Source organism: Triturus cristatus, chromosome 2_1 (assembly GCF_964204655.1).
Source record: "Triturus cristatus chromosome 2_1, aTriCri1.1, whole genome shotgun sequence".
In the NCBI taxonomy this organism is placed as follows: Eukaryota; Metazoa; Chordata; class Amphibia; order Caudata; family Salamandridae; genus Triturus; species Triturus cristatus.
The window spans coordinates 1,106,066,158-1,106,091,997 of record NC_140581.1 but is presented as its reverse complement, the minus strand read 5'-3'; the positions used below and the strand labels follow the sequence as shown (position 1 = coordinate 1,106,091,997).

Below are 25,840 nucleotides of genomic sequence, written 5' to 3'. Positions count from 1 at the left end.
TTGTGCATATGTCCTTGACTTCTAATCTCATAAAGAGATTACTAGAGTGTGTTAGAAATAAATACATATATATTTTATATATAAACCTGTGTGGGGTCCTTTCATTTAGTGATTCAAGAGATTATAAGGTAAAACAAGCTGCTTTACATTCTTCTAAAGACTTAGCCTGAAGGCTGCTCTCCACAGCTTCCACTAGGATAGCTTTCTTAAAAAGGTTGTCTTAAACCTATCTACCATAAGAGTCGAATTGTACTGGTGCAAGATGGCCACTTTAACTTGTGACCAGCATATATCAGGACAACTTCTCACAGGTGAAGAGGAGACAAGGAGACGACAACCCTCGCATCGGGGTCGGAGCCGAAGCGGCCAATGAACGGCAGCCGCCTGTGCCGAGGACCAAGAAGGGCCTGGGGAAGCGCCCCGGTGCCCGGCCTCCACCCGCGGCGCCGCTCCGATGGGGATGAAAGCCGCTGACGCGAGAGAGGCGTCGACTCGGCCTCCGGAAAGACAGCTGCATGCCCAGAGGACCGAGGGGGACTTGGGGGCGAGCCCTGATTCCCGGCGACCACCTGTGACACCGCAGGGAAACTCACGGGGCTGTGCAGCGAGGCCGGGACGCCATGGGCCGAGGAGGGGAACCCCGAAGGGCTGCACCTCAACGGCACCACACCACCAAATCCTGAAGCCGAACTCGTCGGAGCTGGGGGCGAAGCCGCCGGCGATTCCGCAGACGGCCCGCGCGTGGCGAGGAATCTACGGACAGCGTTGGAAGAGGAGGAGGTGGAGGGCCCAAGAAAGCCTGCAGAGCTGCAGCGTAGGCTTTCATCTGGCGACCAAGTAAGCTCTGTGACCTCAGCCTGCTTTATGATTCTTAGAATCATCAGGATAATTAAGATTTTCCTGACTGAAAGCAATCTTAAGACAGTTGTAATGGCCCTTGTAACATCGCGTCTGGACTACTGAAATAGCCTTTATTTGAACATACAAAATCAGCATATGTATAGGCTTCAGTTGGTCCAAAATGCAGCAGCCAGACTGCTGGCCGGAACACCTAAATTTGCTTCTGTAAAGGGAGAACTTGGGAAACTACATTGGCTACCGATATAACAAAGAGTCCGTTTCAAAGCATTCTGCATTGTTTTTAAGGCCGTTAACGGTATCGGCCCTGAATTTCTTAAGCAGAAATTTCATTGGTATGTACCTGGCAGAACACTACGCTCTACCAGTGCCAAACAAGTGAAAATCCCTAAAGCTAGAAAACTCAATTGGGGAGGTAGGAGCTTTACTCTCCTTGCCTCCCGAGCCTGGAATGAGCTTCCTTTCTCCCTCAAAACTGCCCCAGATCTTTTGTCTTTTTGCAGGGGCTTGAAGACATGGCTTTTCCTGCAGTAGTGCTTCCCGGCTTCCCCAGGTAACCAGTACTTAGCGCCAGGACACCCAAGGGTAATCACGCGCTCTATTAGTGCAAATAACATAACATAACATAACATCTGGGCCCTCGTCTGCCCCATGCCCGGAAACGGCGGATAGGGTGGCGACGGACGAGGGTGCACGTCCCAGGAGGGACCGGCGCCCTCTGCCGAAGGAGGACGGGGCCTCGGCGGCAAACTGCAAGACTTACCGACGGGCGAACGATGCCCATGGGGCCTTGGTGAAGGACGATGCCGCAGCCGAAAACGGCGGCCCCTGGACCCGTTCGAGGTAGGAGACCGATGCTGCGACGACACCGACCTGGACAACCTGGCCGACAGCAACTTCATCCGGCGCTCCCGCTGGGACTTCGGCTTGAGATGCTGACAAGCCTCGCAGTCCGTAGAGTCATGGTGCTCGCCCAAGCACCACATACAAATAGTGTGAGAGTCCGTCGCCGACATCTGACGTGCACAAGAAGTGCAGGTCTTGAAGCCCGAAGGCATGGTACACTGTTGCCAACTCGAGGGCTAAAGAGGCCCGAAAACAGGCCAAGGAGCACACTCCGGATCCGCGTTGTATGCAGAAAAGGAGGAAACTGTCGTCAGCGTGCCGGGGTGGGACTTATGTGACCTCGTTGATGTCACGTCCACGGACGATGTCAGGGCGGGGTCGCATGGTACCGCCCCCGGCGCGCAGGGATGCTGTGGCAGAATTTTCCAGATCCAGTCTCACTCCTGGGGATAATTCTACGTTAAGGAATCTGCGGCTAGTAGTCTCTATCAGATATGCGATTTTGTAATATTCAACATACGAGATATGGATTATAAAACATCATGATTAGAAATAGTTTGCTTATTGGCAGTAATAACACAGTGCAGAGGAATCAATCAATCCGGTGTTTGTTAAGCGCGACTACTCACCCGTAAGGGTCTCAAGGGGGTGGGGGGAGCAGGTTCCAATCCATCAAGGAGGGGGTCTGTCGAAGAGCCAGGTTTTGAGGTTTCTCGTGAAGATGGGGAGGGATGTTGTCTGTCTGAAGTGGAGCGGAAATTAGTTCCAGGCTCTGGCCGCAGTGTAGGAGAGCTGGGCTGATCGTAGGGTCCATTGGGGTGCGTGGAATTTGAGTCGGCTGTTCAGATATGCTGGTCTGGTGTCGTGGAGGTCCTTGTGTGCATGGGTGAGATTCTTGAAGGTGATTCTAGCCTCGATGAGGAGCCAGTGGAGTGTGCGCAGGTGCTGGGAGATGTGGCAGTGTCTTGGCAGGTAGAGGACCAGTCTTGCGGCGGCATTCTGGATGTTTTGTAGCTTGCGGGTGCGGTTTTTGTTTATTCCGGCGTAGAGTGCGTTGCTGTAGTCGAGTCTGCTGGTGATGAGGGCGTGAGTGACGGTCTTTCTGTGCTCGAGGGGGATCCATTTGAAGGTCTTACTTAGGAGGCGGAGGGTGTGGAAGCAGGAGGATGCGACAGAGTTGATCTGGCGGTCCATTTTGAGCTCGGAGTCCTAGATGATTCCAAGGTTGCGTGCGTGGTCCGTGGGGGTGGGCGGGCTTCCGAGGGCAGGAGGCCACCAGGTGTCGTTCCAGGCGTTGGGGTTTGGGCCCATGATGAGTACTTATGTTTTGTTTGTGTTGAGTTGTAGGCAGCTGCTTTTCATCCATTTGGCGACGGCTTCCCTGCCTTCTTGAAAGTTGTGTCTGACAGTGTTGGGTTCGTTGGATAAGGAGAGGATGAGTTGGGTGTTGTCTGCGTATGACACAATGTTGAGTCTGTAGGAGGAACGCCGCTCAATTTTCAAAAGCAGAACCTGGAACTGCTTCCAGCTATACATCTCGCAGTCCGTATACACAATAGGTTACGTTCAAGTAGTTACCCGTCATACTACTGCCAACTTCAAGTGATGGCTATATTTCTTAGTACATGTTCCACTAAAGTTTGATCACAGTAACTTATATGTGGTAGTTTCCACCAACGATCCTGAACACAAGTATAACATTCGTATTTATCAAAATACTACTTCATTTATTAAGAACAATCCTTATAAGAAAAGTAGTAACGCAACTTAAACAATAAAGAAGTAGATAAACCTTGTGCAGAGGGGTGAAGTAGATTATAACTGATATAGCATACGTATTGGGAAATCGCAACATAGTTGGGCCTCCCAGGGGGGCTGGAAGGGCAGGGGTAAGGGCTCCCGGTTATTGTCAAAACTATCCATGCCTGAGCAGTAGGCTTCTGCTGGTTATTTCCCCATAACCAACTACCATTCAGTTTAGCCCCCAGAGCTTTCTAAAGTCCCAGTGGGGTTCTCGCGCTGCGCACTTTCGGGGCGGGACCCTTGACTAAGATCTGAACCTGTCACATAATTCGCAGAATCCTCAGGGGTTTCCCATGTTACCATCACCTCCATTATCCGGCTATTGGGTGCTTCCCAGCTGAGTGCTAAACCTTCTGCCCCAGCCCACATGTTAACGTCTCTATTCTAGGTCTCAAACTGGGGCCCTCCCAGGGATTTCCATTCTATCATTATTCTGCGCTTTGCCAGGCCCAATGCGAGGTCTATCAGCCTATTCCCAACTTTACGCTTTGGAGGTCTGGTGAAAAGACCCAGTAAGCAGGTCTGCACTGTGGGAGACATAACTCTGCCCAGCACTTCTGTGAGTTTACCAAGCACAGCCTCCCAGAAAGGCCGCAGGCTTTGACAGCCCCAAGTCATGTGGCCAAAGTCCGCATCCCGGTACATGCATCTGGGGTATAGATGGGCCCCCCCCCAAAATTCACATTAAGGCGGTGAGGTGTCATGTAAGCCATGTGTGTGTAATTGAATTGTATATATTTTAAGCGTATATTGCGAGAAAGCTTCTTAGGATAGTGCAGGACCCTGGGCCATTCCACATCTGTAAGTACTCTGCCCCCGATTCTATCCCATTTTGCCCGTAGCCCACTCAGGGGTCCTAGCAACATAAAACCATTTCACTAGGTGCCCTGACGTCCCAAGTGTGAACAGGGCATGCAATACTGGGTGTCTCTGGCTCGTCTCTCCCTTTATTCCATAACTGCGCAAATGTACGTGCCAAGGCCTCATATCGCAGGAACTGGCCCGAAGGAAGACCACAGTCCTCCGCAAGCCCTTCAAACGGGAGCAGAGATTTGTCCAGGAAGCAGTCCCCAACATTATCCAACCCTGCCTTTGTCCAGCGGGCCAATTGCTCGCTCGTGAATAGAGTCTGTGGATCGCCATGTGGCAGTCCCACGAGTGGTAGCATAGGGGTGTACTTGGTGGTTCGTCGCTCCATGCCCTGGCATCGCCTCCAAGCTTGGAAAGCCATGCGCTGCAACAAGGAGCAGTACGGGGGTAGGCGCTGTTGCTATTAAGATTTTTTGCCAACACTAGATTAGGACGGGATTCCGGATGTGATAAATACGTACCTTCCTCGTTCACACCCTCCACCCATTGCGCCAGCCACTGTAACTGAGCAGCGAACATCTAAGATTCAAAATTCGGTACTCCCAGCCCACCCTCGAACATAGGGCGTTGTAACGTTTTGAGAGACACCCTAGGACGTCCATCATCCCACACCAGGTCTCGTAGCAGGGCATTCAAGGGGCGAAACCAACCGCTGGGCATGAGGACCGGGAGATTGACAAAAAAATACAATAAGCGCGGGAGCATGACCATTTTAGATAGGGAGACCCGAGCCATGACAGGTAGTTGCAGTGAACGCCAAAAGTGTACACAGGAACGTAGCACGCACAGCGCTCTATCCAAGTTGCCTTCCTTCAGATCATCCAGTGAGTGAAATATATGTATGCCCAAGTATTTAAACATATTCTGAGCCCATAATATGTCAGCCAATCAGTGCATCAGGCCTATGCGTTGGGTCTGCTACCGGTAACAGATATGTCTTTGTTTTATTGACTCACAGGCCCAAGATGCACGCAAAGTCATCTAGAATTTGTATGGCCGCTGAGGTGCCTGCGACTGCATTTGACAAGTATAACAGCAAATCGTCTGCGTAGAGGGAGACATGGTGCATCGCCCTCCAATAGACAGCCCAATCCCATCCCCTCCCTGACAAAGTCTCTCAGCAAGGGGCTCGATTGCCAGGGCAAACAGGAGGAGAGAAAGAGGACACCCCTGTCTAGTCCCGCGACATACCTTATACTACCTGGAGATTGTTCTGCCAGTTCTAACCCGCGCCGTAGGGGCAGCATATAAAAGCCGCACTCACTGCACCCATTTCTCTCCCAGGCCCATGCGCAGCATCACCTCAAATAGGTATTCCAACCCCACCGTGTTGAAAGCTTTTTCTAGATCAACAGAAAGCACCGCTGCCTGGTGTTTGGTCGGGGCCTCGACATGATAAAGAATGGAGTAGAGCCTGCGGAGATTATAAGAGGTGTTGCAAGAGGGAATAAACCTGTTCTGGTCAGGATGTACTAGTGTCTTCATATGTAGAATTAACCTACCCGCCAGCACCTTACTTAAGATCTTAAAATTCATGTTAAGCAAGGAGAGGGGCCTATAGTCTTTAACACCTGCCTCCGTCTTCTTAGTTTTCGGGAGGGGGATCACCAGGGCTGTCTGGGTGGAGCTAGGCAACACCCCAGACTCATACACGTCAGCATACAACCTGACTAGTTGCAGCGCTACCAGGTCCGCAAAACTTTGGTAAAATTCCGCCTGCAGTCCATCTGGCCCAGGCGTTTTGCCAGGCGCTAATGCATTAATGGCGGCTTTGATTTCCTGCAAGTTTATTGGTTCTCCCAGCTCTTCCCGGTCCTCCTCTTCCTGCGCACGGAGGGGCAGAGGCTCCAGATATTCTCGTACATGCAGCTGGGAAGCCACAGTCAGGGCTGTGTACAATCGCTCGTAGTATGTTAGAAAGGAGTCTTTAATCGCATCAGGGTCGTACACCACCTCCCCGGCATCTAAGCTAATTTGAGTGATTGGAGATCCCCCTAATTCAGGTCTAATTAACCTTGCTAATAGTCGGCCCGCCTTCCCTTCCTCCCTTTGCACTTTGTCTAAATAGTCCTTGTGGTTGTACCATCGCAACCGCCCCAGTGCATCTTTATATTTCGCACGCACGGCCTGTAGTGCCACTCGAGCAGCATCGTCTGTACCCTGAACATTATCTAAGCTGTGGATGCTCCCCTCCAGGTCTAATATTTCCTTATGGAGCTCTCTATGGGCCACCGTTGCCTGTCCCCTACAATGGCCCCGCACTACCACCTTAAACGCCTCCCACTCCACTTGAGAGGAGAATGCTATGTTGACGTTAATGGGGAAGTACATGTCTAGGAGTGTATGCAATGATCTGCGAAAAGGAGCATCCTCAAGCAGTGCCGAGTTTAGTTTCCAGGTAGGGATCGGAGGGCACCGTCTCGGGGGCTGATGTGTCATTATCAATGGGCTGTGATCCAACAGTGTACGCCCTAAATATTCGGTATGTTTAATAGAGCTATTAAAGGCAGGGGAGCACAAGAACGTATCAAGCCGTGTATGCACTTGATGGACTGGCGAAATGAAGGAGAACTCCTTATCTCTGTTGTGTTGTAACCTCCAACCAAATATCTTAAAGGCCCCAATGTGCAATCCATGTACGGAACCCCAGGGCTGTGCAGCGTGGCGGAAACTCCATCAAGGGAGGGTGCGAACGGTCAGTTACAACGTCCACAACACAACTAAAATCCCCCCCAAGTATCAAGTTGCCCCTTAAGTTATCGGCCAATACAGCAGAGAAGGAGTCCAGAAAGCCAATCTGGTCTTGGTTAGGAGCATAAATGTTACCTAGGGTGACCTCCTGCCCAGCCAGTCTCCCCGTGACCAGAGAGTTCTGGACCCTGCATCCAGCCACAATCGCCCAAGAGCAAAGGGGACCCCCGGCTTAACCCATATCAGTACCCCTCTGGCAAAAGCCGAGAAGGTGGTCGCAAAGACCTGGCCTCTCCAACTTAGTTTCAGCTTCCCGGCTTCCTCACTATTCAAATGGGTTTCCTGAAGGAGCGCGATATGTATGTCCCTGCGCCTCCGGTATGAGTAGATATTATGGCGCTTTGCAATAGACCACATTCCTCTAATGTTCCATGTTAGGAACCGTATAACGCTACGAGCATCTGCCATTCGTGTTGGGTATCACCAAACGACTTGCGGAAGGAAGCCCCCCCCCACCACCCCACCAGTCCTGCGCCATCCCCCCCACTCTGCAAGTGTCAAAACACAAGAAACAAACAAAAGAACCCTTAAGATGGTTAACTCCAAGACCCCAGGACAGTCCCACAACGGTCGGCCACACAAAGATCATGTGAAACAGTTAGTACTAAATGAGGCCCTAACCTAGTAGGGCACTCAGCAGGGTTAGCCAAGAAAGCTTAGAACAAGACGCTCCCACCAATTGGAGCGCATCAGCCCCATATATAAGGAAGCAGCTAGGGACCTGGAACAGTCAACTACGTGTTAACACCCCTCTGAGTAGCACAAACACCTTATCTTACCAATTACATAAAAAAATATTGTCCGCAGTGTTAGGCGTCACTACCGGCAGCTTCACACTGTCGCTGTGGGAAGTGTCCATTTCATTGTCTTCATTCTCTCTCTCGAGGAGCCGGTCTCCGCCTCCGGGGCAGGACTCCGACTCTGCATAAGCGCTGCCACAGCCTGCAGCTCTTCGGCCCTCTCCGTCTCTGTCTGCGATGAGGACGGTTTCTTCGAGGTCCCCCTACATCTCGTAGTGTGTAGTCTCAGGCATTTCCCAAGCACTGTGGCTTTCCGCATGACAGCTCCAGGGCCCCTGTCCCGTGGTGTCTCGCACTTGTAGGCCGCCAACCAGACCCAGGCATCTTTAGGACAGTCAAAGTAGTGAGTGTTCCCCTCGAGCATTATACGCAGCCAGGCCGGGAACATCAGAGAGTATTGGAGACCTTCTTCTCTCAATGCCTTCTTGACCTCCAGATGTGAGGCCCGCTTCCTCTGCACCTCCAATGTGTAGTCCGGAAAAAGGGAGACTTTACTGTTGTCCATAGGGAAGGGGCCCTCCGCTCTCGCCTTTTGCAGGAGGAGGTCTCTGTCCCGGAAGTGAAGCAGTCGGGCCAACACAGGCCGCGGAGGCCTCCCAGGGGCCAGTGGCTTGGCCGGTAATCTATGGGCCCTTTCCAGGGTGTAGAAGGTGGACAGATCCTCCGGTGCCACCACAATCCTGAGCCAGTGCTCCAAGAAGGACACCATATTGTTGCCTTCCGCCCCTTCAGGCAGGCCTAGGACTCTGATGTTGTTCCCTCTGTTGCACCCTTAGGTATCTTCGGCCCTACATTCTAACAAACACACCCTGTCCGTAAGGGCCCCCATCTGCTGCTCCAATGTCTTTTGTGCCGGCGGCAGTTCCGTGACATTAGACTCAGTCTCTTTAACCCTCTCCGACAATTTCTTATGTTCTTCCCGCACTAGGCCGAGCCCCCACCGCAACAGTGCTAATGTCTTGATGGAGGGTAGACTTCGTGTCTGCTATGGCCTCCAGTATTTTATTGAGTTGTTGTTTCACCGGATCCTCTGGGGTAGATTGCTACTGTTCCTGGGCACTGTCTTCCGGGTCTTGAAGGGCCCCAGTCTGGCTGCCTCTAGGTTTGCCCATGGTGCCAGGGTCTCACTAGGCTTGAGTCTATACCCCCCTCACTGATGATGCAAGGGAGAGAACAAATAATAAAACATCAGATAACTTTGCCTGGAGCAGCCTGGCAATGTGTTGACTGGGTGGGAAAGAACAAGGTGTGACCCAAATTTCAAACAAGGTATCCGTTAGCGCCTTGTTAAATGGAAAAAGGGACTCAGAAGTTGTTTGTCCCAATTGGAAGACTTCAATTAAGACATTGGTTTTAACCTCCAAGGTAGAGGTTAAGTACTTCGGCCACCCTACCCATCACCATGTCATAAGAAGGTCGATTCACACTTTTAGCTTACACACTAGGGTAGTTTTAGTTCCCCCCTTTCGCTTCCCCCACTGTCATTACAATTTAAAACACCTTCACAAAATAACTTGACACACACAGGGATAAAAGTGCTGCTCTAACTTTAGGGTAGTAGCCCAAATCGGTTTCCACAGCATATCAATGTGAGGAGACGCTCTATGATAAAGCATGCCACCTCTGGGTGGATGAGGATTTTCGTCCTAAAAAAAGGAACACTCCTCACACAACTGAGTAGACAGGATTTTAGTCTCACACCTAGAGTACTTTTGTTGTGGGCTGTGGCCTGGTTTTTGTAAACCATCATATGGCCTGCTTCATATTGTGCTTCATGATGGCCTACTTCTATTGGATCCTCACTGTGGCACGTCTGGCAACTACAGTTAGTTGTACCACAGACTCAAAATGCTTCACCTTTCCTTCCCGAGATTATACTCTATAATAATTGTTGACCCAGTTCCCATACTTCAATAAGCTGGAAGGCCCTTAACATGCTAAATTTAGTTAGGCATGTTCGGATGGAAGTAGGTCTATTAAGGCTTCAAGGAGCTCGGACTAATGGACGTTCTAATAAAATATTAGAAGGGTACTTGTTCAAACCATAAACTGCTTTAAATAAATTGGATAGATAAGGTGATCAGTCTAGGCCTAACTAGAGTAAACAACTTGTAGTTTATGTCTTTTTAGGAAAACAAAAAGATAACGTACACAAACCAACGCACAATCAACAAGCATGAAGAAAAGACACTGCAACTCTGTAGATTTGAATTCATTCAAGGAACGAGAACGATAACCCGAATCACCATTTCACTCAGAGCTGCAATACAGAGCATCTTCATGCCTCATATGAAGCTAGAAAGATTAATCGCACACTATCAATTCTAGCCATGCTGGTAAAGCCCCAGGTCCAGATGGTATCCCCGCGGACCTTTTCAAATCCAACGTAGCATTATGGGGACCACTCTTAACTCAGGTCTCTAACGCATGCAACAATAGTGGCTTTTTACCAACTTGGTACGAATCTGTGATCGTACCAATTTTTAAGAAGGGAGACAGATCGAACCCAGCTTGTTACCGCCCGATATCGCTGCTGGACTCCACCGCTAAGATCATCGGCCGGGTTTTATTGAATAGACTGCAGACCCGGGCTGATGAACAAGATATCATTAGCGACCTCCAATATGGGTTCCGTGAGGGTTTGGGTACAGTTGAACAGGGATTAAATCTGCATATTTTAATGGACAAGTATATTAGGGCAAAAAAGGGCAGACTTTTTATGACTTTTGTGGATTTGACAGCAGACTTCGACTGTGTTATACATGACAAGCTGTGGGTGATTTTAGAAGGGCTTGGTGTAGACTCACTAATTATTACATTTTTAAGGGAACTTTATTCTGGAGCAAGGGCAAAGGTGAGATATGGGAGGGGTGGAGAATGCACGAGTCACTTTGGAATTGGGAGAGGGGTGCGGCAGGGCTGTGTCCTCGCCCCATTTCTCTTCACTTTGTATATAAATGGCTTGGAATCTATTTTAATTAAAGAGTGCAGGGACCTACCTAAAGTGGGCAAGCGATCTATCCCTGCACTCTTGTATGCAGACGATGCAGTTTTAATGGCCCGCACACCACTTGCACTACAAGCGGTTGTTAATTCATATACTGGTTTCATGTCCAATTTGGGACTCTCAATAAACTGTTCAAAAACGTACACAATGAACTGTGGCACAGTGACAAATAAGAGGGTTAAAACCGTATATATCAACGCCAGCCCAATAGAGCACACTAAAACATTTTCCTATTTAGGGATCTTATTCGACAGGACAGGGAGCTGGACTGAGGCGATTAAAACTAGGCGTCTGCTGTTTGCCAGGGCATTAGCGGCCCTGTCAAATTTCAGCCGCAAACTAGGTAAGCGCCCACCGGCTGAACTCCTACATATCTATAAGTCCAAATGTGTGTCTATTGCTATATACGGAGCGGGTGTATGGGGTTACGCAGACATAAAGGTCCTGCAGACTGCGGAAAACATGTTTTTGAAGTTCCTTCTGGCAGTGCCCCAAAGTAGCTCAACACATATAGTCCACATGGAACTGGGTATTCCATATTTGGAAGATATTATTAAGACCCAACCTGTTCTTTTGTGGCACAGATACCTGGCTGTCAGACGAAACTGGCTTTAATCGCTACTTACTGACTGACGTATTGAAGTCTGATGGTGTAAAATGTATTAGGTGGCTGGAGTATGTGAAAAGGTTCTTGTCAGATATAGGTTATCCCGAATATTACACAACTCAATGCGTATTATATCCAGGAAAGATCTCAAGGCCTGTTGTATGGACTATTTGGGTGAAAACAGAACAGCTATTGAGATGAGAAGACCCACGGTCCAAGCCCACTATTTAACCCTCCCGTCCCCCACTATCCAGTTATATTTATCTTTAATTGTTTATGATCTTGATCGTCTTCTGTTGACCCGTTTTAGATTTAATATCCTGTTTAGACTCCTAAGTTTTCCAGTGATGAATGATTGGTCCAGAGATTAGTGTAAATGCCCTTGCGACGGCATCTCACTACAATCCACCATCCACATTATGTTCTTTTGTAAATATTATGATGTGCTAAGAAAGAGATCGATCACTCCAGTTTTAAAGAGCTTTGGTTTGAGACGTTGCCGCCCGGCTCTCTTAGCATTGCAATTTTTAGAGAATGAATTCGTTATTGCATCTGTCACTGCATTTCTCAAAAATGTTTTTAGATGCCGGAAATCAATGATAATGTGATCTGCAAATCACCAATGTGCTGACTAGGAATCGAATGTTTAAAAAAAAATTCTTTTAATACTGGGCTTTGATGGTTATTGTATTTTATAACCGAACAAAGTTAAAGATTGAATCGCACACTACAAAAAAAGGAACACCAGAGGCAGCTGAAGAATGTGTTCATTATACCCTTGAGATATTTACTGAGCCACTTGGAATTCACTACATCTGTTCAACAAGTGAAGGTCTACATGTACCCGCCCTGATGAAGGCCTTATAAGCAATCCTCAGGGTTGAAACACACCCCCAGACCAATTAATGCACAAGTACCCCCGTGCGTCAGTAGGTGGCGTTGTGCGGCTCCGCGTCCATCACTGGCGTCATATGCGCCAAGATGACGTCACGGAGACTACTTAGGCGCCACCCATGCGCGCTGACGTCAGTTCTGTACACGACTTTCCGCGCCAGGAATGCAGAGCCATGCAAGAAACTGACCACTGGTGCCATGAAACTAGGGCCCTGAAAGGGGATGACCTTAACCATAGAAATCAGTTCGCAGAACGGGGAGGATGGGTGGGGCGGTAAGGAACTACTAACTAATGTCTCTTACAGATATATCGTTACACAAGTAGTAACTTGTGCATCTGAAAGAGACACGTTAGTGATAGATTCCTTACCTTAGAATAGATACCCCAGCAATACCAACCCCGGTGGTGGGTCTGCGAATAGATTACACCAGAAAGTCACGGAAAACAGAACGGCCAAAGAAGCTGTCTCTCCGGACCTGACTGTCAAGGCAGTAATGCTTGGTAAAAGTGTGCAGCGAGGCCCACGTAGCTGCTTGACACATGTCCTGCAAGGGGACACCGAGTCCCAAGGCAGTAGTGGCTGCCGTTGCCCTGGTAGAATGGGCACGCAGCCCCACAGAAGGCTCCTTCTTAGCCAACGAGTAACAGGCCTTGATACAGAGAATGACCCACCGAGAGATGGTCCGCTTATGCACAGCCCGACCCCTTTTAGCGCCCACGTAGCCAACAAAGAGCTGGTCATCCACCGGGAACTGTCATGTGCGCTGTAGGTAGAACGAGAGCGCACGTTTGGGGTCCAGACGGTGGAGCCTATCTTCCTCTTTCGAAGGATGCGGAGGCAGAAAGAAGGTGGGCAAAGTGTATGGTCTGCCCAATGTGGAAGGGCGTGACAACCTTTGGCAAGAAAGAAGGACGGGTACTTAAAACCACCTTGTCCGGAAGAACAGAAAGGAAAAGAGGTTTTGAAGAAAGAGCCTGAGCTCACTCACTCTTCTGGCAGAGGTGATAGCTACCAGGAAAGCCGTCTTGAGAGTGAGAAGACGCAAAGGACAGGTATAAAGGGGCTCGAAGGGAGCGCACATCAGATATGTCAAGACAAGGTTTAAGTCCCATTGAGGCATTATGAACGGCACGGGAGGAAACATGTGTGTAACGCCTTTGAGGAAACGGTTAACCACCGGGGACTTAAAAAGAGAAGGCTGATCTGGAAAGCGTAAAAAGGTGGACATGGCCGAAAGATAACCTTTGATAGTGCCCAGAGCAGAGCCCTGCTGGGCCAAAGAAAGAAGGAACAGAAGGACTTCAGAAAGAGGGGCAGAAAAGGGATCCACAGCCTTAGCTGTGCACCATGCCACAAACTTGTTCCACCTGCAGGCGTATACCGTTTTAATGGAGTGACGCCTGGCTGCCAGAATGACATCACAGACTTCGGGAGGAAGATCGAAAGCTGTCAACTGTCGCCGCTCAATCTCCACGCATGGAGGAGGAGGCTGGACAGGTTCGGGTGGAGGACCGTCACCTGCTGCTGCGACAGAAGATCCTCCCTAAGAGGCAGTCGGATCGGGGGATCGTTCGCCATGCTGAGTAGCTCGGGATACCAGTATTTTCGTGCCCAATCCGGAGCCACAAGGATGACTTGGGCCCGGTCGCGCCGAATCTTCTTCAGCACTCTGGGCAGAGGTGGTATAGGCGGAAAGGCGTACAATAGACCGCAACTCCACTCGCGACGAAAAGCGTCGCCTAGTGAGTGCCGCCGTGGAAATTCCAACGCGCAGAACTGATGACATTGCGCGTTCTCTTTGGTGGCGAATAGATCTAACCAAGGCTCTCCCCACTGCTGAAAGAGACCTTGCACCACGTCCGAGTGCAGACGCCATTCATGATCCATCAAGCACCGGCGGCAGAGTTCGTCCGCCCTGTCGTTCAGAGAACATACCAGGTGTTGAACCACCAAGGTAATGCCTTGATGTTCCAGCCATGTCCAGAGGCGCAGAGCCCAGAGGGTCCAGAACCCCACCCCGCCCTGTTTGCTGCAATACCACATGCCGGTGGTGTTGTCCGTGAACACCTGCACAACACTTCCCCGGACAGAGGGAAGGAATGCCTTCAGTGCAAGTCGGATCGCCCAAAGCTCCAAAAGGTTGATATGGAGCCCGGACTCCGCCGGAAATTAGAGTCCTCTGATCACCGCCTCTTCCAAGTGGCCTCCCCATCCCAGGAGGGACGCATCCGTCACCACTGTGTGCTCTGGTTGGGGAAGGGAGAGGGATCTGCCATTGACCTGATCGCGATTCGTGAGCCACCACTGCAATTGTCGTGCAGTGCCCTCCGAGATCTGGACATGATCGGACAGGTTGCCCTCATGCTGCGCCCACTGGAACTTCAGGTCCCACTGCAGAGCCTGCATACGCCATCTGGCATGTGGCACTACCCGGATGCAGGAGACCATCAGGCCCAGGAGCCGGAGGGTCATCCTGACTGAAACCCGGGATAGAGCCTGAAAGATCGGAATCATAGCCTGAATATCCCGGACTCGCTGCTCGGGAGGATAAACCCAAAACAGCTTTGAATCCAGAACCGCTCCGATGAAGGGGAGCTTCCGGGAGGGACTCAGGTGCGACTTCTGCACGTTGATGGAGAACCCCAGCAGATGCAGGAGGTCAGCCGTAGTCTGAAGGTGGATGGCGACTGCCTGGGGCGAGCCCGCCTTCAGCAACCAGTCGTCGAGGTAAGGGAAGACTGACACCCCTGACCTGCGCAGTTGAGCTGCGACCACCGCCATCACCTTCGTGAACACCCGAGGGGCGCTGGTAAGGCCGAAGGGGAGCGCGACAAACTGAAAATGCTCCTGGCCCACCGTGAACCGCAGGTAACGCCGGTGGGACGGCAGGACAGGGATGTGAAAATATGCGTCCTGCAAGTCCAACGCTACCATCCAGTCTCCAGGGTCAAGGGCAGCCAAGGCCAGAGTCAGCATTTTGAACTTCTCCTTCCGGAGGAAGCGGTTGACGTTCCGGAGGTCCAAGATGGGACGCAGACCCCCTTTGTCCTTCTTGGGGACCAGAAAGTATTGGCAATAACAACCACTCCCTACTTCCGGCCCAGGAACGCACTTGATGACCCCCTTGGCCAAGAGGGCCATGACTTTCTGCTGGAGAAGTACCAAGTGATCCCCTGACATGCGGTGGCACCGAGGTGGCATGGCTGGAGGGGAGGACTGAAAGGGAAGGGAGTAACCCCTGCGGATGATCTGCAACACCCACTTGTCCGATGTGATATCGCGCCAGTGGGGCAGGTGGTGGCGGATCCTGCCACCCACTGCCCCACAAAGCTCGGATTAGGAAGGTTTGGCGGTAGAAGCAGGGGGGGGCGGAGGTGGACTGACCCCCACGCTGATTCCCAGACCAACCCCTGCGGAAGCCGCGTCCGCGCTGAGGCTGGTTCTGCACAGGCTTGCTGAACGAAAATGCCTGGGCGCCTCTGTCGTGGCCACGAAAGGAACGAAAACCAGGAGTGGCCGGGCTCTTTGCGGAAAGACCCAAGGACTTGGCCGTGGCCCGCGAATCCTTAAAACGCTCCAGTGCACTGTCGGCCTTATCGCCAAACAGGCAAGTGCCATCAAAGGGCATGTCCATGAGCGAGCCCTGGACATCGGGCGAGAACCCGGTGGGTCTCAACCAGGCGTGGCGACGAAGCACCACAGTCGTAGAAATCGCCCTGCCCAGTGAGTCAGCGGTGTCCAAACCACATCGAATGGCGAACTTAGCCGCATCCTTACCCTCAGCAACCGCTTGGGACAGCACAGCGTGGACCTCCTCAGGACACTGAGGCAACACCTGTGCAACCGTATCCGACACTGCGTGGGAATAGAGGCCCAACAAGCAGGCGGTGTTCACTGACCGCAGCCCCAAGCTGGCCGAAGAGAACAACCGCTTACCAAACTGTTCCAGCTTCTTAGAGTACTTATCAGGCGGAGTCGTGGGAAAGGCACTCTGCGACGTCGAGGCTTGGATAACCAGGCTCTCAGGCGTAGGATGAGTGGTCAGAAAAGTGGGGTCACCAGGCGCCGGGCAGTGATGCCTGGCGACGTTCTTATCCACAGTGGCCAACAAGACGTAAGTGATGGCGTCGTTAAATGGAAGCAGGGTCTCCGACGAAGTGGACGCCGTCTGGAGCACCTCAGTGAGGAGATTAGTTTTAAGGGCCACCGTAGGGAGATCAAGGTTTAGAACCTCAGCTGCCCGACGGAGCACCATTATGTAGGAGGTGCCCTCCTCCATGGTAGGCGGGGGAGAGGCAAACCCCAGGTCAAAGGAGATGTTGAGGTCACCGGCGTCCTCCAAGTCGTCCACCCAGTCCTGCTCGGAGTCACACTGATGGGCAAGAGGGTCCTCGGACCCCTCCCAGTCGTCCTCCACCTCTGTCACATGGGGAACAGACCGCGGCGGCAGAGATGGAGCCCGGAAAGGAACAAACGGCGTTGGAAACGGCGCCAGCCGGGGCCGAGCCGGCGCCGCGTCCCAGTGCGGATCCCAGGCTGGAACAAAATGGTCCTGGAACCTGGGCAAGGGCGGGATGAAGGGGACCCACTGCAGCACCGGGGGCGGAGCCGAGGGTGGCGCTGGGGCCGGAGCTGGTAGCGCTGGACCTAGTGGCGCAGGCGCCGGAGCCAATGGCGCAGGATCCTGTGGCGCAGAAGCTGGATCCGCCGGCGGCCCAACAGGATCCGGTCACGGGACCGGGGGGCCCGAAGGCGCACCGGCGGGAGCCCGAGGCCTAAAAAGACGGTCCATGGTAGCAAGAAATTCTTGCACCTGTTCGGGTGTCGCCGATGGACACGGGTAAGGCGGGTAGGCCGCGGGACTCCCAGCCTCCAAAGGAGCCGCAGGGGCAGAACCCCTGTCCCCCTCGTCCGCATCTGAAGACCAACGGGGGGACGTCGGAGAGCGAACTCGCTTCTTCGACTTCTTTTTGTGTCGTCTCTTACCGGAATCGGAGGGCGAAGACTTGGACCCCGAGGAGCGACGACTGCGGCCCGCGAACGTTCCCGGGAATGGTCCCTGGAACCAGAATGGCGCTGGGACGAGTGCCGGACCTCCAGCAGCTTCCGGCGCCGCTCCCTCAAGGCCTTCAGGGCCATGGCCCGACAGTCCTGGCAGGACCGGGAGTCGTGGTCGGTCTCCAGGCAGTAGAGGCAAACATCGTGGGAGTCCGCCACCGACATATTGCGACAGCAGGCCCCACAAGACTTAAAGCCAGGCATCCCTACGTGCACCAAGGAGAAAAGGAGACAAAAAGTTTCAAAAGGAGTAGTCAAAAAGTGACTAAGGTACGTGCCCTAACCAGATCTGCGCTTGCTGGCGCGGAAAAAGAAAGAACTGACGTCAGCGCGCATGGGTGGCGCCTAAGTAGTCTCCGTGACGTTATCTCGGCACATACGACGCCAGTGACAGATGCGGAGCCGCACAACGCCACCTACTGACGTGCAGGGGTACTGCTACGAAAAGACTTTCCGGATCCAGTATGATGCCTGGGGATATTCTAAGGTAAGGAATCTATCACTAACGTGTCTCTTTCAGATACAGGTTTACTGTTTATTATATAGGCACCTTAAAAGCACACTGACAGACTGAACCAAAAATGGGGGCTAAAAAACAAACTATACAATGCTCATAAGGTCCACTGCTTGGGCTCTATATAGCATAGACATACTTATCATAGCCCCAGACATAGGCATAAAGTCCCATAAGTCCACTTTTTGTTTTTTGTCTCCTATATTAGGTCCCCAAATTGTCTATATGAAATTGTATCAAAAAATCAAATCCTTTTATCTTCAAATTTCACACAACTTTCCTCAGGGCCTCTGTGTCTCACGTGTGTTTTAATTGCAGCGAGTCACTGTACCATATGCTACATTAAGATGTTCATTTAATGCTGTGAATGTTTATGAAATGTATCAAGAAAAATTCTGCACTGCCCTGTATTGAACAAATTTCACATAAATATCTTTCAGAAAAAGGTTAGAAGTGCACAGTATTATCTTTCATTTAAATGAAACAAAGTAATGTTCCCTATTCAATTTGTATACCCCAATGTATTGTATAAGGGAATATCCTTCTATTGAGTTACTACAGGCCACATGTTTCCAACGCCACACTTTACCTCCCTACGTCCATTGCTCAGTTTCACCAACTTAACGATCATGCACCGTCCTTCGTTCCACTTTTCCAAGCACCTTCCTCTCATCTAAATTAATTTCGCCACTCACATCGGTGTATGAAACCAAACTACTCAACAATTTTAGAGTGCAGCACTGTCAGAAAAGAAGCGTTTTACAGTCTACTGTTTCATAAGAAGAGCAGCTCAAGCGCATCGCAGGAAGACTGGTCAAACCTCTCGAAATTGTACTGGGCTCAGAGTAGCGTTGTGGACTGCGTATTGAGGGATTGTAACTTACTTTGCCCAGCGAGACTCTTCACTGTTGCTGCTTTCTCGTCCCCCGCCGCCGCTACCACCACCTGCGGCCGCGGAGCGGGGACGCGACTACATCCCCCACAACCCCCAGCGGCTGAGGACCCGCCGACGCTGGTTTGGCGCCAGGGAGGCGCTTAAAAGATCGCCGGGATACCGACGGAGCGGGCTCAGAGTAGCGTTGTGGACTGCGTATTGAGGGATTGTAACTTACCTTGCCCAGCGAGACTCTTCACTGTTGCTGCTTTCTCGTCCCCCGCCGCCGCTACCACCACCTGCGGCCGCGGAGCGGGGACGCGACTACATCCCCCACAACCCCCAGCGGCTGAGGACCCGCCGACGCTGGTTTGGCGCAAGGGAGGCACTTAAAAGATCGCCGGGATACCGACGGAGCGGGCTCAGAGTAGCGTTGTGGACTGCGTATTGAGGGATTGTAACTTACTTTGCCCAGCGAGACTCTTCACTGTTGCTGCTTTCTCGTCCCCCGCCGCCGCTACCACCACCTGCGGACGCGGAGCGGGGACGCGACTACATCCCCCACAACCCCCAGCGGCTGAGGACCCGCCGACGCTGGTTTGGCGCCAGGGAGGCGCTTAAAAGATCGCCGGGATACCGACGGAGCGGGCTCAGAGTAGCGTTGTGGACTGCGTATTGAGGGATTGTAACTTACCTTGCCCAGCGAGACTCTTCACTGTTGCTGCTTTCTCGTCCCCCGCCGCCGCTACCACCACCTGCGGCCGCGGAGCGGGGACGCGACTACATCCCCCACAACCCCCAGCGGCTGAGGACCCGCCGACGCTGGTTTGGCGCAAGGGAGGCACTTAAAAGATCGCCGGGATACCGACGGAGCGGGCTCAGAGTAGCGTTGTGGACTGCGTATTGAGGGATTGTAACTTACTTTGCCCAGCGAGACTCTTCACTGTTGCTGCTTTCTCGTCCCCCGCCGCCGCTACCACCACCTGCGGACGCGGAGCGGGGACGCGACTACATCCCCCACAACCCCCAGCGGCTGAGGACCCGCCGACGCTGGTTTGGCGCCAGGGAGGCGCTTAAAAGATCGCCGGGATACCGACGGAGCGGGCTCAGAGTAGCGTTGTGGACTGCGTATTGAGGGATTGTAACTTACCTTGCCCAGCGAGACTCTTCACTTTTGCTGCTTTCTCGTCCCCCGCCGCCGCTACCACCACCTGCGGCCACGGAGCGGGGACGCGACTACATCCCCCACAACCCCCAGCGGCTGAGGACCCGCCGACGCTGGTTTGGCGCAAGGGAGGCACTTAAAAGATCGCCGGGATACCGACGGAGCGGGCTCAGAGTAGCGTTGTGGACTGCGTATTGAGGGATTGTAACTTACTTTGCCCAGCGAGACTCTTCACTGTTGCTGCTTTCTCGTCCCCCGCCGCCGCTACCACCACCTGCGGACGCGGAGCGGGGACGCGACTACATCCCCCACAACCCCCAGCGGCTGAGGACCCGCCGACGCTGGTTTGGCGCCAGGGAGGCGCTTAAAAGATCGCCGTGATACCCGCGTCGCGGGACCGCGCGCGGGCAGTGCCGGGCTAAGCCCGGGACAAGGGCGGGACCGTCTGTGGCCGTCCGGGGCCGGAAGAGGCCGGGCTGGGCCACCCCATTTGGCAGTTACAAGTAAGATATTTTACATATCTTCCCACACAGTTTGCGGTAAACACTATATTTCGAACTTTGCAGTCTTTGTGTTTACAGTACGCGTATATTTGTACCTCTCCACTGCTTGTGCCCATATTTTAAGTATGCCTATAACTCCGCCTATACAGCCATCCAAAGGCAAGACTACACTCTTGGGAGGCCCACGGAAAGGGACCCTTGACCACTTTCTGGCCAAAGCTGTTTCTAAGTTGGACAATGAAATAGCGGACACGGAACGTCGTCTGTCCCATGGTTTACTCTCTGATAAACGTTCCTCTCTGGGTTCTATACAGTTGATTCCGTCTCCCTCACCTGTAACACACAAACTGGTAAATATTTCTGCCTCAATTAGCGACCCGGGCATTCCGCTACTTCTTCAGGATCTGCCGCTGACAACAGACTCTCAGCGGGACTTAATCACCATTAACACAGGTGCGATGACTTCCCCACTCCACGCTATGGAAGGGGATCTACCGAATACGCCTCCAAAAATAAAACCAAGGCCTATTAGGAAAAAGATTTCCCCTAAACAACCCAGACTTGTGGCAACTCTGAAAAGAAAGAGGGGCGGTGCAGGAACAATAGGTAGCTGCTCCAAAGCGCCGAGGTTATCCCCCGGCTCTTCAAAATGCAAAGACACTATGCCACCTTCTGCCCGCGACCCCAATGACTGTCTATTCCAGAGACTTGAACAACTCGTGAAGTCACTTCTTTTACCTCTCTATGAGAGAACAAAACGGCTAGCCGAGCAATTAGACACTCTAACAACTGTAACTTCCTCAAATGGTTCCTTATTGAAGGATCTGGTTATTTTTCAAACAACTGCTGACCAGAGGAAACAACCAGTTATGACCCCCGGAAGAGATGCAGCACTGTCTAATGACACAAACACTCAGCCTCCAGCCATTTCAGCTGTCTCCGAAATTGCGCCTACTTCCTCAGAAGAGAGGGAAAAAGTAGCCCCGCAAAAAACACTAGAAGGAAAAAACACCAGAATTTCCGGGGAGCCAAACTCACGACAGTTTTCTGATAGAATGGACGAATATATTGACTTACCACCCGAATCTGCTCCATATGTTATTATACTTACGGGTGTGCCAAAATTAAGTCCAGGAAAGAAGGAGGGGTTTGTGGAACTTAAAAACAAAGTAATATACTGGTTAAGTAAGAACAGACCTCTGCCCTCAGATCTTAATGGTGAGATCCTATTTGTGCGAAGGCTGACCTGGCTTGGGTGTAGGCCTAAAGATATAGAAGGTGACATTGTGACTATAAATTTTAAAGATCAGAAAGTAGTCACTTACATAGCGGACTGGTTCCTAGAAAGAGGAGTAGAAGGAATATCAACACGGGTTTTGAGCTACTTTTATCCCCAATCCCTCCTTACTCTTCAAGGGAACAGTTCTATTCGTAGGCCGCCTAGACATACAAGATCAGTTGTAGCGCCCCATTACTCAAGACCTATTAATACTGTTCCTTTGTTTCAACATCCTAGAAACCCTAGTCGCTGGAAGGTTTCTCCTTCTTTTTCACCCTTTCCAGACAGGCCTCTTCTTCACCAACATCAGCACATTCATAGCTTACCACAGTATTCAACCTGGCCTATATCAGTCACAAACCGCTTTGAGGCACTTACAGATCTGGAAGACCCTGATTGACAGATAGAACCTAGCCTGGAGTCTGACCTACGTGGAGCTCCCATCTTGACTTCTAACACCCATGCTGCAACCTCATATCCTGGAACGGATATTGTTAATATTTGTAATACGGGAATCCTAAACTGTGTGGCACCTATTGATCAGCCACAAGCCAGTGGTGATAATTTATACCCTACGACTACTTCCAACTGTGACCGTTTAATACCTCTCAGCTCCCCTCTCCCCCAAACCTTAAAAATCAGAGCTGAAAATAAAAATGCTCTTGTTATGAGGGAAATAGGGGATGCTGATAACATCATCTCATGGAACGTTGCAGGCCTTTCTAATAAAATATCACACCAACCGTGGCTAGACATAGTTACATGTTATAGCTTTATCTGCCTCCAGGAAACGTGGGCTATAGATGAACTCCACATTCCAGGTTACCAGACCTTCCATGCTCCTGCACAAATAACCTCTCAGGGGAGAAATAAAGGAGGTCTGAGCACTTATGTTTTAATAACGCAGGGCATTAAGGTACTGAGACATACATTCACTGAGTATTACCAGATTTTAAATGTTAGTTGGGGGCGGGAAAGATCTCTAACCCTCATAAATTTTTATAATAATATCCCCAGTAGCAATCTAGAAAGCCAGATCGATAATCTCATGACGAGTGTCAATGCTATTAAGACCCACAGAAAGGGTGAGTCGGTGTTGATCTGGTTGGGCGACTTTAATTGTACTATTTGCCCACATGTTTCCAAAGGCATTTGCGGCCTTGGTAAACATAAGGACGACAACCCTACACATTTTGCTCATTCAAAACTGGGCGACACTCTTAATTACATGCTTTTTCATTTTAACCTGTCTTTTATCAACGAACTTTGCACCCCAAATACCCCCTTTAAACCAACCTTTCACGGGCGGGGATGCAATTCGACTATTGATTTTACTCTCCTATCTCCACCCAATGAAGGATTCGTCATCTCCTGGGAAACACTTAATGTTTTCTTCAGTGATCACTACCCAATTGTTTTTAATCTTAAAATTAGAACGATTCAGGAGATCCCTGTAGTTATACCTAAATACCATCTCAATATAAACTTAGCCACAAAAAATGGCTATTCTATAAAATGGGACAGGGTTGACCCTGCCGTTCTTTTACATACCTTAATGGGAACTAGCCTACCCGATATATTAGCCTGTCTAACAGAAACAGAGGAGTCATCAGTACTCTTGACTCCCTTCTTAAAAATCCAATCTGAACTGAAAAAATTATTAACAAAAGAGCGTCAACCTAACACTAAAATAGGCCATGGTTGGTTTGACAAAAACTGCACTAAAGCTCTTCAAAACCTAAAAAGGGCCCTGCATGAAATCATCAAATCACCTGCTGAGATTAGTAAAGCTAGAAAACTGTATTATTTGGCCATAAAAACCAGGAAACAGACTTTAAAGAAAGAGGCCTGGTCGGCCTTAATTGCAGCATCCAAATCTAGGGACAATACAGCTTTCTGGAAAGCGGTCAACGCTCCTTATTTACAGCAAAACCAGACCGATGTTATAGACATGGCTATAAACGGGGAAATTTGGGTAGATCACTTTAAAAACTTATATGACAACTTAGGAAACCTTAATTATGGTTACCCCCTGATTGACGGAGTTATTATTCAACCACTCACAATTCTACCGATTATATTCCCAATAGGGATTTCCTTCAATTGCATGGAGATTACTAAAGCAATTAAAGACAGTCCTTCAGGTAAAGCCCCCGGCCCCGACGGCGTCCCGATGGATGTCTACAAGGCAGAAATCGACCTTTGGGCTCCCCTGTTAACGAATGTTTTAAATAATTTTAATCGACATGGGCTCCCACCATCCTGGTCTGAAGCTATAGTCGTCCCAATTTTTAAAAAAGGAGACAGAAATGTCCCAACCTGCTACCGCCCAATTTCACTTTTAGATGCTTTAATGAAGGTAGCAGCGAGGGCAATTTTAAACAGAATTCAACTTTGGGCAGAGGAAAATAATGTATTATCCCATTTACAGTATGGTTTCAGTCCAGGAAAAGGGACCATAGAACAGAGTTTAAACTTGGCCTTAGTTTTATCTAAATATACGCAGGCAAAAAAGGGAAACCTTTTTGTTACATTCGTGGACCTGAGTTCCGCATTTGATTGCGTGAATCATGAGCTACTATGGTCCATATTATCTGAAATGGGCTTAGATTCTAATATCCTAGTATTTATTAGAACTCTGTATCGTGATGCAGGTGCTAGAGTCCGTTACGGAAACAAAGGCGAGTGCTCTGATAAATTCTCTATTAAGAGAGGGGTACGACAGGGGTGCATTTTAGCCCCCCTTCTTTTTACCCTATACATAAACTCTATTGGCCAATATCTAACAGAATCACAGCATGACTATCCAAAAATTTTAGGAGCTCCGACCCCAATACTCCTCTATGCTGATGATGCCGCCATTATGTCTCGGAACAAGATAGGCCTACAGAGGGCTGTCTTGAAGTTCGCAACTTATATGAATGAACGAGGGTTAAAAATTAACATTGCAAAAACATACACGATGGCTTGTGGTCCGGGAACAAAGAAATTGCCCTGTTCAATCTTTTTAGATAACAGCAGAATCGAGACCACGGACAACTTCTCCTACCTAGGAATACATTTTGACCGGAGGGGAAATTGGCACACAGCGATAAACGCTAGAAATTTGGCCCTCATCCGAGCTATTGGCGCGCTAAAACAGTTCTCAGCTAAATTAGGTGGCAGACCAGTGAAAGAGCTGATTGTTCTTTACAAGGCCAAATGTATTTCTACTGCCACCTATGGAGCTGGTCTCTGGGGTATTGAAAATGCACAACTATTACAAAAAACTGAAAATCAATTCTTGTGCTACTTATTAGGAGTTTCAAAATCTACATCGACCTATTTTATACACATTGAATTGGGCCTGCTGTATATTCTAGATATTATTAAAATTGCGCCTATACTCTTGTGGCATAAGATTTGGATTACTCCGGAGACCAAACTTAACAGAGACTTGATTACTGATTGTCTCAATCTCGACGGAGTAACCAACATAAAATGGCTCACATATGTAAAAAATATGATGACTGACCTTGGCCACCCTGAGTTTTTTATGGAGCCTTCAACCATGGAATCGGTCTCTAGGAAGACCTTAAGAGAGCTGGCTTTAAACCATCTTATAACTAAAAGATGGAATCTGGAAAAAATAAAAAATACAGTTCTCAACTACCAAAAAATAACCATGCAAGAAGGCCTCCAAAACTATTTATTAACTCAGCCTTCTTGTTATGCCCGAATGCTTCTCACTCGCCTTAGATTCGGAAATTTCTATCGTATGATTGCTTTCCCTTTTTGCAACTCCTGGTCGAATGAACTCCCACCCTGCCCCTGTGATGATACCTCTGCTCAATCCAACATTCATTGCGTCCTCTTTTGTAAATTCTATCAGCTGCCCAGGGGGGCATTTCTGAAACCACTTTTAAAGTCCTGGGGATTACGTACTTGTAGGTTGGCTATGATTAGGTTATTACAGCTGGACAATGAATGTACTATCATCGCATTAACAAGCTTTTTAAAGCTGGCTGTT

General features: G+C 50.2%; 1 protein-coding gene across 1 annotated transcript in view; it reads right to left on the bottom strand.

The window, feature by feature from the left end:
* The window catches only part of ELP1 (elongator acetyltransferase complex subunit 1), a 754,242-nt gene that overhangs the window by 56,986 nt on the left and 671,416 nt on the right, over positions 1-25,840 (bottom strand). The gene's annotated exons all lie outside the window — the stretch shown is intronic.